This window comes from Pezoporus occidentalis, unplaced genomic scaffold (genome assembly GCF_034315485.1).
Source record: "Pezoporus occidentalis ecotype Australia unplaced genomic scaffold, CSIRO_AGI_Poc_V1 ctg55, whole genome shotgun sequence".
NCBI lineage: Eukaryota > Metazoa > Chordata > Aves > Psittaciformes > Psittacidae > Pezoporus > Pezoporus occidentalis.
Genome location: NW_026915888.1, coordinates 4,067,525 through 4,082,370, shown reverse-complemented (window position 1 = coordinate 4,082,370; position 14,846 = coordinate 4,067,525).

Here is a 14,846-nt window from a genome sequence, read left to right as displayed (position 1 = left end):
AAAGGTTGGGGTCAGCCAAGGCAGGGGCTGTGCTGGAGGGTACGTCTCCAATCAAGGATTCCTTATCCCTTCTCTTCCCTCATCCCAATGCCTCCTTTCTCCCATCCCCTTTTAAGGTACTTGGGTCTCCTGCCACCCCCTGAGACGTACCATGTGCATGGTGCAACCCCAGCTCTGGCCATCCTCCTGCAGGTCGGGTCCCCCCTTGCAGGCTGAGGAATGGCTGCGAATGAGCACAAACCTCGTCAGGATGCTTCTGGCCTCCGGCTGTGTCACTGCAGTGGGGTGGGATGGCAAAGGCAAGCGGGGAGGTGAGGGCAGGTTCCTCTGGAACAGGCACTGTGCCACCACAGGAGGAGGAGGAGGGTGGCAGGATGCTTCGGCTTTACCACCTTGACCTGCTCATTGCAGGTTCATTGCCAGGTTTTGTCCCCTGCCCACACGCAGAAGCAAGAAGGGGTGACTTCATGGGCAATGCCACATGGCATCCCTGGCTGGAGCTCACTGTCAGCAGAGCAGCTTCAACAGACAGACAGAGCCCCCCTGCACCCTCCAGCCCAGTGCTGCTACAAGGAGTAGTGACTAAATTCAACACCATTGCTCCCCAGGCACTGGCTTTCCCACCAGACCAACCCTCACCCTTTCCCAGCACTGGGCATTCCCCCTCCTCTCCTACGCTGATAAAGGTCCCCCCTTCCATTACCACCCTGCCACATACACACCCTGAGAAGTTACCACAGAAGGTTTTCTTTGTATAGAATATTTATTTTGAAGCTCTATTTTAATAGTATTTATTTTAGAAGGTCTACTATTGTAAGAGTTCTTCTGTTTGTGAAGAAAAACAAGTACTGATGAATGTACTGATCTAGAAATTATATATATATATAAATATATATTGTTAAATATATGAATGGCTGTTGTGGTTTTTAAGCAAAAAAATAAATCCCAAAGAATGTCTATAGCAATTATTCTAAAAATACAAGCTGAGAGCAGCCCAAGATTCAGTGGGATGCTCTCCAGCCCGATTCATCCCAGCCAAGGAACTCAGGGCAATGCTGGGCTCGTTTCGTTCCATGGCCTGGCTCATCAGGGTGCACATCCAGTAAATATCCTGCAGTTCACTGCAGCAGGGAAAAGCTCCTCGGTGAGGAGGAATACCCTCTTGTGCCCACTTGCAGGAGCAATTCTCTCCTTCCCTCTGCCCCTAGAATATGCCAGTTGCATTCAAGTCAGGCTGCTTTCCTCCACAGGTCTAACATTCACATAGAGATTAAAAAGGAACCAAGCCCAAAGTCAGTGGTACCCCCACACAGAGGGGTTTTGGTGACAGCTCTGTCCCACAAAGCTTCCCTTGACAACCCAGCCCTGCTACCTCCTGTCATGCTGCTCACTTCTATGAGCAGAGACTGTGCTTTTTGTACAGGATGCAAGCCCAGCTCTGTTCCCCAATGGCACAGGGTAGGACACAACACTCGGGACCAAATACACAGTGCATTAAGGACAACAGAGTCACTCACATGCAGATATGAGTCGCCATTCACTTACAGCTGCCTCGCCATAAGAGCAGGGCACAGTTTCTTTTACAGTTATTGAAAGGCAGAAAGTCAGAGCTGCTCTTACGGCATCATTTACCCAGGTGCTGACACCAGCAACAGGCACTGCTGAGGTCCCTGATGGGTTTAGAGCATCCTCCAGCCCTGGCCAGCTCACCCATAGAACCCCAGCCTGGTTTGGGTTGAAGGCACCTTAAAGCTCCTCCAGCTCCAACCCCTGCCACGGGCAGGGACCCCTTCCACTGGAGCAGCTTGCTCCAAGCCCCTGTGTCCAGCCTGGCCTTGAACACTGCCAGGGATGGGGCAGCCACAGCTTCTCTGGGCACCCTGTGCCAGCGCCTCAGCACCCTCACAGGGAAGAGCTTCTGCCTAAGAGCTCATCTCAGTCTCCCCTCTGGCAGGTTAAAGACCCCTTAAGGTCCCTCCAAGACCCCACACCTCAGGTGAGTTAGGGATGCCCCTGCTCACCCTGCCTGGCCCCTGAGCCACATCCTGCACCCCCACAGCTCCCATCCACCAGCGCTCACCACCCTCCCTCCCCTCCTCCTGCCTCGTGTGTCACCAGCATCACATTAGACTGCTAAAAATAAAGTATCTGGGTTATTTTTCACCATCCCAGTTATTTATTTGCACGTGCTATGGAGCTGTGAGTCATTAAAAGACCTGCCATGGTTTGTGTCATCTGCAAAGGTAACCCCAGTGCTTTACCTGGCCTGAAATAATACTACTGAAACAATAATGTTGAGTTAACCACTGGATCAGGTAAAGAGACAGTAGCTACCCAGTACGGATCATGGCATTTGCATTAAGGAAAAGATGCTGGATTTGTTATTCTGGTGGTGGTTTGTTGGGGTTTCTTTTGAACAGGCTGAGCCAGGATGTATAAATTTAAATCGGAGTTTGGCAACACCGACCAATGTCTTGCACATAGAGCTTTAAAATAGCAACTCGACGTTCTCATCTCTGCTGGAAGCAAACCAGAGCACGCTGGTTGATTTGATGAGTAACTGTTAATGTAAGGTTTTCTCAATCAATCTGAATTCCCACCTTTTTTAAATAGCTTTTTTTACACCATTCTCAGTAACTGACCATTGAATGAAAACAATTCCAGCACCATGAGCACAGGTTATAAGGTAGCAAATTCTTACACAGAGCTAAAAGTAAACCAGACATCCCAGGTCACCATCAGGTCCAGAACAAGAACAGCTCTTGGAGGTCAGACCAGAAAGGGAATTTCTAGTGAACCAAAGCATCCAGAATACCCATTAATGAATGCCTTAACCCCGAGTGAATGGGCTGAAACTGACAGAAATGAGATTAAAAGCTAATTTTGACATTCCTTTAAAATGATTCTGCAGAGTAATGAATTATTTCCATCACTGGGATTAGACACCAATGGTGTGTATGGGCACGATGGTGGCAGTGCCAGGAGGGAGAACCCTGTGCCCTGCCGGATGAGGAGCTGGCTCCTTGCAGGGGATCCACAACCAGCACACATCATCCATGGATGAAGTTTGGCCTTTTGTGAGTAGCAGACAAACAGCCAGGACAATGATGTACTACCTTTGCATTCTGCTTTACTTCCCAAGGACAGCAACCTCCCGTGTGAGACACTGAATCACCACCTGCCTGCCCCATGAAACATCGGGGACCTCCTCAAAGAGCCAGGAACAACCACAAGCCTTCAGAGGGCACCTGCGCTCCCAAAGGGAATGCTCCTTTTCAGGGGAATAACGGGATGCTTATAGAGGTCAAGGCAAACATTTCAGCAGGGAGACAGTCACCCTCCTCCTGCACCTCACACTAGCTCAGGGCTCAGCCTCAACAGGCTTTGGGGTCAAGGAGCTCAAAGGCACCCAAACCCAGAACAGACCCTGGGGATCCAGGATTTGAGGCAGAATAGGGATGAAGGGGTTCACAGCAGGTGCTGATCATGCCCACACCACTGGAGCCCATTGTGACCCCACGGAGAGCAGCCCTGGGCACCCAACCAGGACACACTGGGGCTTCTGCTGCTTGCTCAGGGTTTGCTGCGGCAGGTTAAAAACAGCCAACAGCAAGCTGAGAAACAGCAGTCAAAGGCATGACTGGAGAAGGTTTTCAATCAAAACCCCAAACCTTCGGGTCTCCCTGGTGCCAGGATGCTGCATCTATTCCACACAGGCTTAACAGTCTCCCATCAGCAGCTTGGGCTGAGTGACAGCTCAAGGACTCAGAGCTCACCCCCACCGCCTATTAAACCCATGGAATAGCAAAGGAGATCCTGGAAATCCAGCCAGGATTTCAGTCTCTAAGGTTTTGGTTCGCTTCTGCCAGCCCATCACCCCTCCAGGCAGTGGGGCAGCATCCCTGGGATGCAGCCCAGCATCTCCTGCTCCCTTCCCGGCCTAGCTGGGCTCTGCAAGCCCAAGCAGGTTTTGTGCTCCCAAGCATAAAGGTCCAGAATTCCTCAATAAACAGCCTGATAAAATGTACTTCTCAGCATACCTGAACAGAGGGAAGGCAAACACTTGCTACCCCCTTGCTCCACAGCACTGCAGCTTTCATTGACATTTTTCTCCCCTTACAACACGGAATAAATGGAAGTTTATGCAGAAGAAACTCTGATGAATAAATCATAAGCCCAAGTTCTGCTCGATGCCAGGTATGTTTGTGATTATGAGATGCAGTTATGTAACTGGGCTTTCCTAATCAAAACCATGATATTCCCCGAGCATGAAACTGGGACGTTCCGCACCACGTCCCTTCGCTCCAGTTACTGCGCTGGAGCATCCAACCGTGTGCGAAGCAGCAAAATCCCCCACTGAGAAATATCCTGCTCTGAGCTGGGAAGGAAATGGTCCACACTGGCTCTTCAGTGGAGCCCTCTGGTCCAAACAGATGCTGAAGCCCGAATGTAAGAATAAGAAATTCCATTCTTGTTGGTACAGTATTTAACTGCTTTTCATGAAGAGGGTGAGCTCTTGGCACAGATTCTGCACATTCCTGTAAATAATCCTTATAAAGACAACAACCAAATGTACTTTTCCCTTCCCATGGGTGTCTGTATCCACTGCTAAGAAACCTCCAGCCGTATTTCAGTGACTGGACTCATGCCTAACCGATTTGGTTGGTGTGAATTTGGCAGGACAAACCCCAGCTCACCAGCACAGATCTGCCTAGAAACCTGACAAGAAGCAACAGCACCGCCGGAGCCAGGGGAGCACTGAGAAGCAGCACCCATCTCAGCCACATGAGACACGTTTCGGCCACACAGTCTGAGTGAATAGGAGCCTGGGGTCTAAACTAAGGCCAGAGATTGCTCACTAAGGCCAGGAGATGGAAAAACACTGAGTTGGGAAGCCATGGGCTTCTCTGCCAGTCCCAAAGGAGCGAGTGGGGAATGCAGCGTAGGACCCCAGCGATGCAGCAATACATCTTAACCATCCCTCAGCCAGCTCCTGCTCAGGGTTATCCTGGCTAAGCACCATAAACTGCAGAGGAAACCCAGAAGGACAAACAATTGTAGGAACCTGAACAACCGAGTTCCTCTGGATTCCATGGGAAGTGCGATTCTGAGTACCCCGACCTGTCTGCCTGAGGGGAAGCGGGCAATAAATAGCAGCCGGGTTGTTATCAAGAGGATGTGAGCTATTTATAAAGAATTCTTCGGCTTTTTGAACTCTGTTTAAAGAGGCAACATCCTTCACTTGGGTAATTGGGGGACTGCGATGCTAAAGCAAACAAGATTACTCAGCCACCTTGGGAAAGTTTAGGGCTTGCTTGTGTGATTCCGAAACTTGGAGCACATTTAAAGAGCTGTGCTGTTCGTGTCCCCAGATCCAGAGCACAGCGTGGAAAGCTTTTTCAGACCCCTGGGTAGGCAGGGACACACTGACAGCCAAGAGGTGCGCCTGACACACAGGGATCAGTTCAGCAATCCCACAGCTGGCAGCTATGGCACGCAAATAATACCTTACATCAGTGAAATACTTCATTCAGAAGGGCTTTCTCCATGCCTTATGACATGCTAGGAAACCTATTATGCCAACATAACGTTGGCATAAGCAGTCTCCAGCTCTGAGACACAGCGGGGGTATCAACTCGTACACTCTGCAATAGCAGAAGAGATTTTGGTGGGAGGACAAGGGGTAAAGGAAAATGGGCATCTTGTGTAAGGCAGGACACGTGAACCGCACAAACGTCCATAGAGAGCAATGAAGACCTCCTTGCTCAAGGGAAACCCATCCCATCCCTCTGACAAATAACTGGTTTTAAATAGATCAGGAAAACCTGCTGCCTTTGCTGGGACAAGCACCCCTCCATCCTGCCTTTGGCAGCACACGGAGACACGCTGGACTTCCAGAGGAACCACAGCAGCACCAGGAGCCATGGTGGGGCCCACAGCCTAGCATGGATGGCTAAATGCCCAGGTCACATTGGCCATGGTGCTCTCACCCTCTCTGCACCACGTGAAGGACAAAGGAGCGATGGATTTAGGGTTGCTCAGCTGGGGAGCTCCGAGACCAAACCTCTGTTTGCCAGGTCCTGACCCCCTTGGGGCACAGCAACGGCTGAGCCACACCAGGGAAACATCCCTCCTGCTCCTTCTCCCTGCCCCACGATCCCCACATCAGGATGTGGCACCAAGCGGAGCCCTCAAGGCTTTCCACTGGCTGCTTTTTTTGTCTGTGTGAGCAGAGCCGTGGGGCAGACCCCGCTGCTCCTGCGTGGGAACCGCACACAAAGCGCCCCAACAAACCGATGGCATCGGCTAAAATACACAAACACGCTCAGAAAGAAGGAAAGCCATGAAACGGAGGTAACAAACAACAAAGAGGAGCCCGCACGCCCAATCTGTGTGCTTATGAGTCACTGAGCCCTTCCTGTCTCCCCTTATAGATGGTGGGAATCTGCTGAGGTCCATCCTCTGCCTGCAAACCACCGAGGTGCTCTTTTCCCCACAGCACCCGAACGGGGGGGGCTGCATAAATGAAAGATTCCTTAACTTCCCTCCCCCCCCTTTTCTTCTCTTCCAAGTAGGAAACCGAACCTGGAGCAAGCGCTGCGAGGGGCATAAACAGGCGAGTGCAGAAGCCTCCGCGCTGAGATCACCGCGCGCCTTGGCCCGGCGCCGCTTTCCGACAGCCGAGGGCTTAACAATGGAATGGATGGGAAATGCCAGGAAAAGTTAAAGCGCTCTGGACACGAGGTCTTTGTTAAAGCTCACTCTCCATTGCTAGCAACTTCTCGCCGTCCTCCTTCCTTTCTCCCTTCAGCTAATGAGGATTTTCTTTAATATTCATTTTTTCCCCAATCTCAGCATTTTTAACCCCTCCCAGTGTCCCCGTTCTGCTCCATCCAAGGTGTCCCAACCATGCCAGGATGCTGGGATGCCAACCCCTGCGTCACACCTCCACGCACAACCCACCCTGAGCTGTGCTCTGACTTCAGAGCCGAGGTTTCCCCTTGGGGTGCTGGTGGGTTTCCAGGAGGGCACATTGCCACCCCTCGGGCAGGGCAGAGGCTGCCCAAGCACCCAGGTTCTCCCAGGAGCAAAGACCAAAAGAGCCTGTGCAAGCACCGGCTGTAACCCAGGGGAAGGATGCTCAGCTCCTGCTTCCCGGCTGAAACTGGAACACACAAACCAGAACCAGGAACAGCTTTTGGGGATTTTGATGTGAAAGCCTCAAACAACAGAGGATCTCGGATGGCTTCAAGAGAAGCCACCCAGACTCACTCAAACCAGGGCCAGCCTTGAACAGCTCATCCAAGCTGCAAGTAATTCACTGGCTAAACCATTTGTATGTACTTAGGGACTCTCAGCACGAACTCTGGGTAGACATAAAAACACAAACAAGGATTGTAACGCTCTGAAATGGCATTTGATCCTAAAACAGGACAGCCGGCTGTTGGGGTAATGGTACATAACCCTACGCAGCACCTTGACGTGACGGCGTGGAGCACTGCCAGGAGCTCATGGGAGACTAAACCTGCTATTCTCACAGTCACGATTCCCTCCTTGCCTTTCCCTTGGCCACTGACCAGTTCTGTAGTTTCTAGAGCCCTAATGGAAGGACAGCCCAGAGCAGGAGCTGCTTCCTCAGCCTGGAGTGGTCCTGGGAGCCAGGAGCTCTCAGCAATGCACCTCCACTGCAATTTCTGTCCAGTAAACTTGATTCCTTCTGTCAGTTCACAAAGCAGTTTTCCTGCTCCCTCTGGAGCCCTTGGTTTCCATTGCCACAAGCACTGGAAATAGAGTTATTATAATAATGATTGTGCTGCAACAAAAAGGCTACCCCCAAAATTACAGACTTCAGAAGGAACAAGAGAGTTCAAACCCCTGAAACGTCAACCATAAGTGTTATAATGTTAGGTTTATGCTAACTGAAGGACACGCTTCAGCAGCCCCTTTCAGCACCAATAACATCTCACTCACATCCCTGCCGGGGGGGCCCTGTGCCTGGGGACCCTGCTGCCAACAAGGCTGAAATCACCAACACAGAGATTTCAGTGCTAACAGTGAGACACGGGGTGGAACCAGACCAGGATCTTTACAGCTACTTTGTACCACTGCAAACGGCTGCAGGAGGAGGAGAGCATCTCATGGGCATTGCTGCTGCTGTACCCAGAGGATGGTGCACCGCAGCTGAGCTTTTTGCTCAGATTGAATCACTCAAAGTTGTACCCTTTATGTCAAGAAAGGCTCTTTCAGTCTTGTATGCACTGGAAAAGTCCGTATCGTTGCTTGGGAGCTCCTGGGTGGGTGCAATTTACTGCAGGAGCTGCCTTAACACCCTGCCTGGTGCCCAAAGGAAATGAGCAGGACTTTGACTGCAGGTACACATTCAGCAAGGAGTCAGCAGAGAAGCTTTCAGCTTCCTGTAGGCTGTCAGATACCGGGAAATGCTACAGAAGCCACCCCATTTCCTCAGAGATTGAAAAGAAACCCAAAGGTACAGTCATTTATCAGCATCCACACAAGCGGGGAGCTCTGGGGTGTTGTAACAGGCAGGTTCTTTCCATATCAGCTTCTTTCAGTGTCTGCTCACTTGCACTAAAATGTGTCTCCTGCTTCCCTGGCAAGTGAGAGGATGGCATCACCCACACAACATGGACACAAGGGTGACATTGCTGGAGACCCTTGCCCAGGTCATTCCCATCCCTGGACCAGCCGGAAATCAGAGCCAGGGCTGTTCTGACCAAGTAAAACTAGCTCCTAAATCCCATACATATATATACACACATATATATACATACATATGCACACACACATACATACATAAAACCAAGTGGAAAAAAAATCCGGTGTGGATCCCCTGGGATCTGCTGGTGTCTCAAAGCCCACCTCTCACAGCAGACACATCCCAGTCCCAGCACCTCCATCAGGCAGAGCATGTGGCAGGCACTGGGAAAGACAAGGCTGACGGAGAGCATGAATAAAACAATAGGTACCACTCATCGCCCCAAGGGCTTCCTCATACCGGGACTTAATTTCCCTGAAAAACAAAGAACAATTCCCTGCATCATGTACTGATGGGCTTGGATTTGATCCGCAGGATGAACACACACACACAGTTTTTTCTCTTACATTTTTGCATGAGGACTTGCATGACAAGCCTAATAAAAGCCCAGACAAATAACCCAAAACACACAAAAATGTAACACTGGTTCACATTAACTTCCAAAGCACTTCACTGACTGCAGGAAGAAACTGCATTAAAAACTCAGAACAAGAAGAAAAACCAACCATGACTGGAAAAAGCTGTATGCAAAACTGCCCAGCTAGAACTCATCCACTGGGATGGAGCTGACAGAGCCGGGTGCTGGGCAGAGCTGCTCTTGGGGCACCTTTGTGCAGGGTGGCTTTGACCTGGAACAAGACTCAGGCAGCTGCAGTGCTGCTGCCCAATTGCAGAGCCCATTGGCACAAGAATAAAAGGAAGAAATGCCCCTTGCTTCACCCAGAGCCTGGGTTGGGCCACAGGATTCCTGCTCTTGGGCCACAGCTGGGACCCTGCCTGGTCCAGGACAGCCTCCTCGGGTTCCCTGCAGGGATTCAGTGGGAAACATGTTCAGCCCCTATGCAGGACAGAGCATCTCAGTGCAGGGAAGGATAACGCGGTGCTAGCCAGGGCTGCCGTGTGCCAGATGGCGCAGCCTCAGCCGGCTCAGGGGATCCAAGATCTGCCCCTGCCTCTGAAACCAGCACACAGGACCCTGGAAAGGCACCAGGCCCCATGATGTGAGCAGGCCCCATCCCTCCCCATCCCAAGGTGCACACCAGGTACTTGGCAGCGATGCTGAGCGGGGCCCTTTCACCACAGCCCTGCACATCCCATCACCACCCTGCGCAGTTCATGCCCTCCTGCCCCATGGCAGGGTGCTACACCCTGTATTAGGAGGTGTCTTTCTAGGAGCTGCTCCTCAGAGCATCACCCCACCAACTGCCAGCAGCAAGAGGCAACAGCATCAACCCCCAGCACAGAGGAGGAGCGCGGTCCCTGGGGAACAGCCCCACAGGACAATAACACCCATCCCGAGGCAGAGCGTGGGGTCATAGGGGAGGGAAAACCATCTCCTCCGAGGATATTCCAAAGGTTTTCCTTGGCAGGAGCCGATGGGGCAGTGGGGGGGACAGCACATCCCATTCCATGTCCTGCTTCCCAGCCTCGCTCGACTCCAGCCCAGCCAGCAGAGAACAAGCTCTACCCTCCAGCTGCACAGGCAGGCTGGACAGCAAACCGAAACACACCACCAGGACATCTATACTGCAACAGGGGAAACATGCTTCTCTTCACCACCCAATGCATTTATACTCGACCTGGGGACGTTATAGGCTGGGTTTGATACCTAATGACCCTCACGGCTTTGGGAAACAGGCAGTCAAAACGTACGAGTGTGACCTAGATCCCCGTGAGCAGCTTTGTGCAGGAACGGGCAGAGCTCCTCGAGGAGCTGACAGTGACTGAAATCCACCTTTTCCGCCCCCAGCTGCGCCAAGCAGCTGCAAAAGAAATCGCAGCAGGAATGGAAAACCATTTCCATTCTTTCCCTAGGCTGCCTGCCATCAGGGAGCCCCGCACGGGGTGGGGGGCACGGTGAGACCCCCCCAAAGGTGTTTGCATGGTTCTTGGGCAGGAGGTGGATGTGTGGGGCCCCTTGGTGCAGGGGAGCAGGCAGCCGCCCGCAGCCCCGGCAGCCAAGCCAGGGGCAACCTGCGCTGGGTAAGTGGAAACTGGGCCCTGCTTTGCAAGGCAGAATCCAGTGGCTAAACTTTAAACCACTTCCTCCACCTCCTAACAATGCACAGAGGAATTTCCACAAATCCCAAGCTGCCCTGACTTCCATTTCTAAACTTGGAAAAAGAAATACCAGGACATTCCTTTGTTGTTCCAGCTCACTCCCTGTTTGATCCGAGGGGGTTTTTGCTCCAGCTGAGCCAGTTAAAGACTCCCCATTTCTCCTGGAATAAGGCACAAACCAGGAACAAACAATGCGCTCACTGCTTTGGTTTTTAACTCCTTGGTTTCGGGTTGGATCAAAACCTGTCACCTCATTCGTGTTTAAGGCTCAAACAGTATTTTGGCCAGAAGAAGAGAGCCACAGAGGCATTCAGAACTGCATTCCTGCTCTCTGGAAGGAAACGCTCCAGCGCTGCGTTCATTGAACTGAGGCTATTTTGCATCATAAGCAGCTTGAAATCCCCCCCCCCCAAATCAGTGTATTGCCCCAGCCAGTGTCCAGCACAGTCCTACAGCCCCCCCCGCCAGGGCAGAAACTCCTCAGCACTTACACACACCCTAGGAACCACTTCTATTCTTTGCTTTATTTTTGGGGGGCTGCTCTCTCATCTCTCCCCTTCCCACGTGGCCACCTCCAAATCCTCCCTCTCCTTCCCCAGCTCTCTGCCCAATTGCTGGATTCCCCCCCACAACCCCACACTTATTCTCAGCCCATTCACCCCTCAGTAAAATCCCCTTCCACAGTTCCTGCCCTCACTGCCCGTAGGCAGCATCCCGGTCATTCCCTGCCCTACAGCCAGGCACAGCAGTGCCCGTGACCGCCTGCTGTGGGAGATCCGGACACCAGCAGAAGGAGCTGGGAAGGAGCAGTGATGCCCAGCAAGGCAGCGCTCCCTGCTCACCCCACAGGAGCCCCTATGTGATGCCCAGCAAGGCAGCGCTCCCTGCTCACCCCACAGGAACCCCTATGTGATGCCCAGCAAGGCAGCGCTCCCTGCTCACCCCACAGGAACCCCTATGTGATGCCCAGCAAGGCAGCGCTCCCTGCTCACCCCCTATGTGATGCCCAGCAAGGCAGCGCTCCCTGCTCACCCCACAGGAACCCCTATGTGATGCCCAGCAATGGCAGCGCTCCCTGCTCACCCCACAGGAACCCCTATGTGATGCCCAGCAAGGCAGCGCTCCCTGCTCACCCCACAGGAACCCCTATGTGATGCCCAGCAAGGCAGCGCTCCCTGTTCACCCCACAGGAACCCCTATGTGATGCCCAGCAAGGCAGCGCTCCCTGCTCACCCCACAGGAACCCCTATGTGATGCCCAGCAAGGCAGCGCTCCCTGCTCACCCCACAGGAACCCCTGTTCACCCCACAGGAACCCCTATGTGATGCCCAGCAAGGCAGCGCTCCCTGCTCACCCCACAGGAACCCCTATGTGATGCCCAGCAAGGCAGCGCTCCCTGCTCACCCCACAGGAACCCCTATGTGATGTCCTCCTGCGTGCTCAGCCCCAGTTTGTCCCCTCCGCTGTCCCCAGCGGTGTATGGATGGGAAAATGCCATTTCCTTGAGCTTACAGAGAACGTGGCAGTGTAAATTACTGCTCTGAAAACCAAGACACACGCTCGGATGCGAAGGGCTCGCATTCAGCTCGCTCCAGGGGCTTTCAGAGGAAGCCAAGGGTGTTTTAGAAGCTCTGAGGATCAGACGTGGGTGCACAAGCCAGGCAGAGAACACCTTGCCTCGCAGTAGCTGTTAATCAGAACCCCTGCACCAAAAATAACCCGAGCAGCCACCTAACCACAAACAAGCAGAGCCAGCAGAGCAGCTCTTGCCTCAAGTGCAAGGAAACATCTATTCTTCTGCCAGGAAGAAAGAGAGACGCGAACCTTGAACTTGAGGAGGAAGGACCGAGTTCCTGTTGTTCAGCTGCAGTAATTAATGGCATATGTACCGGGGGAGGCCAGGAGGGGAAACACGTGCTGCTCGTGGAAAGCCAGCACGGAGCCAGTGCCACCGGCCGGCGCTGCTGGGACAGCCCCGGGCAGGATGCGGCTCCTCCATCACCACGGCTGTCGCTCAGCCGCGAGGCTCCAGGGGTCCTGGCCCATCACCGTGGTCCGAGTGAGCCTGTGAGTATGGGTCTGATGCAGACAACAGAGAACCGGGTCCTCAGCAGGCTGGAGCCTGAGGAGACCGTGAGGGAGATAGGCTGCAGCGCAGCATCAAAATGCTGCTGGGTATCATTAGTGAAATTTGCTTCTCATGATAGGCCAGACCTCTTTGTCTCCTTTTTTTGGTGGTATCTTATCATCCAAGAGCTCATTAGCCAGGAATTCCTCACGCTGTTTATTTTCCATTTGTCCATATGTTCCCCACAAACTCGGCCTAGTCTCTGTTTTAAGTTTATACTTAGAAGCAGTAATTGGAAGGGATGAACAAAGGCATGAAGGCAGGCAACACAAGCACAAACAAGCTTACCAGATGTTTTGGATTCCTGCATTTCCCCAAGAAGCAGGATCCTTAATGTTTTGATCGTGTCATCACAGCACAGAGCTGCTGCAGTCCAGAATACGACCGGCTCCTCTCTTCTGCCTACTGGCCACAGAGACAGTAATTCAAGTCACCACAACCAGCCCGAATCTGCTCTTACCATGAGCAAGAGCAAAACCCTGGGATGTGCCTATTCGGCACCAGTGCCTACAGTGGGGTTGGCCCAGGGATGGATCTGGCTTTAGACACTGAAGCCACAGGGCAAAGCCAAGCCAAAGCCTTTCGTGTGCTTTCTTATTTCAGTTCAAGAAGGCTTTCTTTTCCTTTAAGATCCATGCAAGTTCAATATCATCGAACCACAGAACCAACTGGAAAAGACCTTTAAGCTCATCAAGTCCAACCCTTCCCCAGCACTGCCAAGGCCACCACTAACCCATGGCATTGGAGTCATTTGGTGTGTGAACACTCCCAGGGACTCCAGCACTGCCCTGGGAATATATAAATAATACTTATTAATGTATGTATTTATTACATTGATTTAAAGTTAAATAAAGTGGTATTAGCCTCAAACAGGGCTTTGCACTAGTTAAATTCAAACGGTACATGTTTGCTTGTAGATAAAGCCTTGTTTTTCCAACACAGCTATTGCAAACCACTTGGGACAACACGAAGATTCTCTACAGAATGGAAAGAATTAAAATAAATAATAATTAGAAAAAGATACTGGCAATTGTGCATGATGCAACGAGAGCTGCTGGACCGGGAGACAGCGTTTCCATCCTGCTCCGCAGCCTTCCCTCCCATTCAGATCCCAGCAGTGAAAACAGGCCGTAAGATTAATGAGAGGAAAAACCGTGACCGCAGCAAACAGAATGACTCACGCCCACTTCATGGCCTTAATTTCTAATCTGGAAGAGGACTTTTCTGTGGGACCAGATTAGAAACAGTTCTACTCCTGCTGAGCCCACAGGCCATAGGGATGCTGCAGCCCACACTCAGCACAGGGCCACGGCTTGGGTAGAACAAAGCCAACCTCAGAGGTACCCAGGCTCTACCTCAAGGATGCACCGGGGAGCACAGCCTGGGATGAGAACAAGAAATGCAAGGCAAAGAAACCCCTCCTGTTCTAAAGAGGGACAGAGCCCTTCCAGGACCACCGCTGCAGGCTGGCAGCAATCGACTGCGTACATGGAATTAAAGGGAGAACACTAAAAGCTGCTTAAATACTGGAAATCGTGTACTAAAGCACAGCTCACATCATGGTCGGAAAGGGAACTTCCCAGTCTGATTGCAGAAAGCAATTGACTTCAATTAGCAGGGACAGAAACAGAGCTCTTGCTTAATAGGAGTACTGCATCTCCAGCAACGCAAGCACCTCAATTGCATCTCTCCTCTTGGCACTTGCTGAGCTTCCAAAACCTCTTGTATGAGGGAGAGGTTGGAATAACCCTTTGGGTGTCAGTCAGCAGGGCTACACAGGCACATTCCCATCAGGAGGTTTAAGCCATATCCCTATCAGGAGGGCACACACTGGGGCAAAGAGGAGATAACTTCCTCTGCCGCCTCCTCCTCCCCACCTCA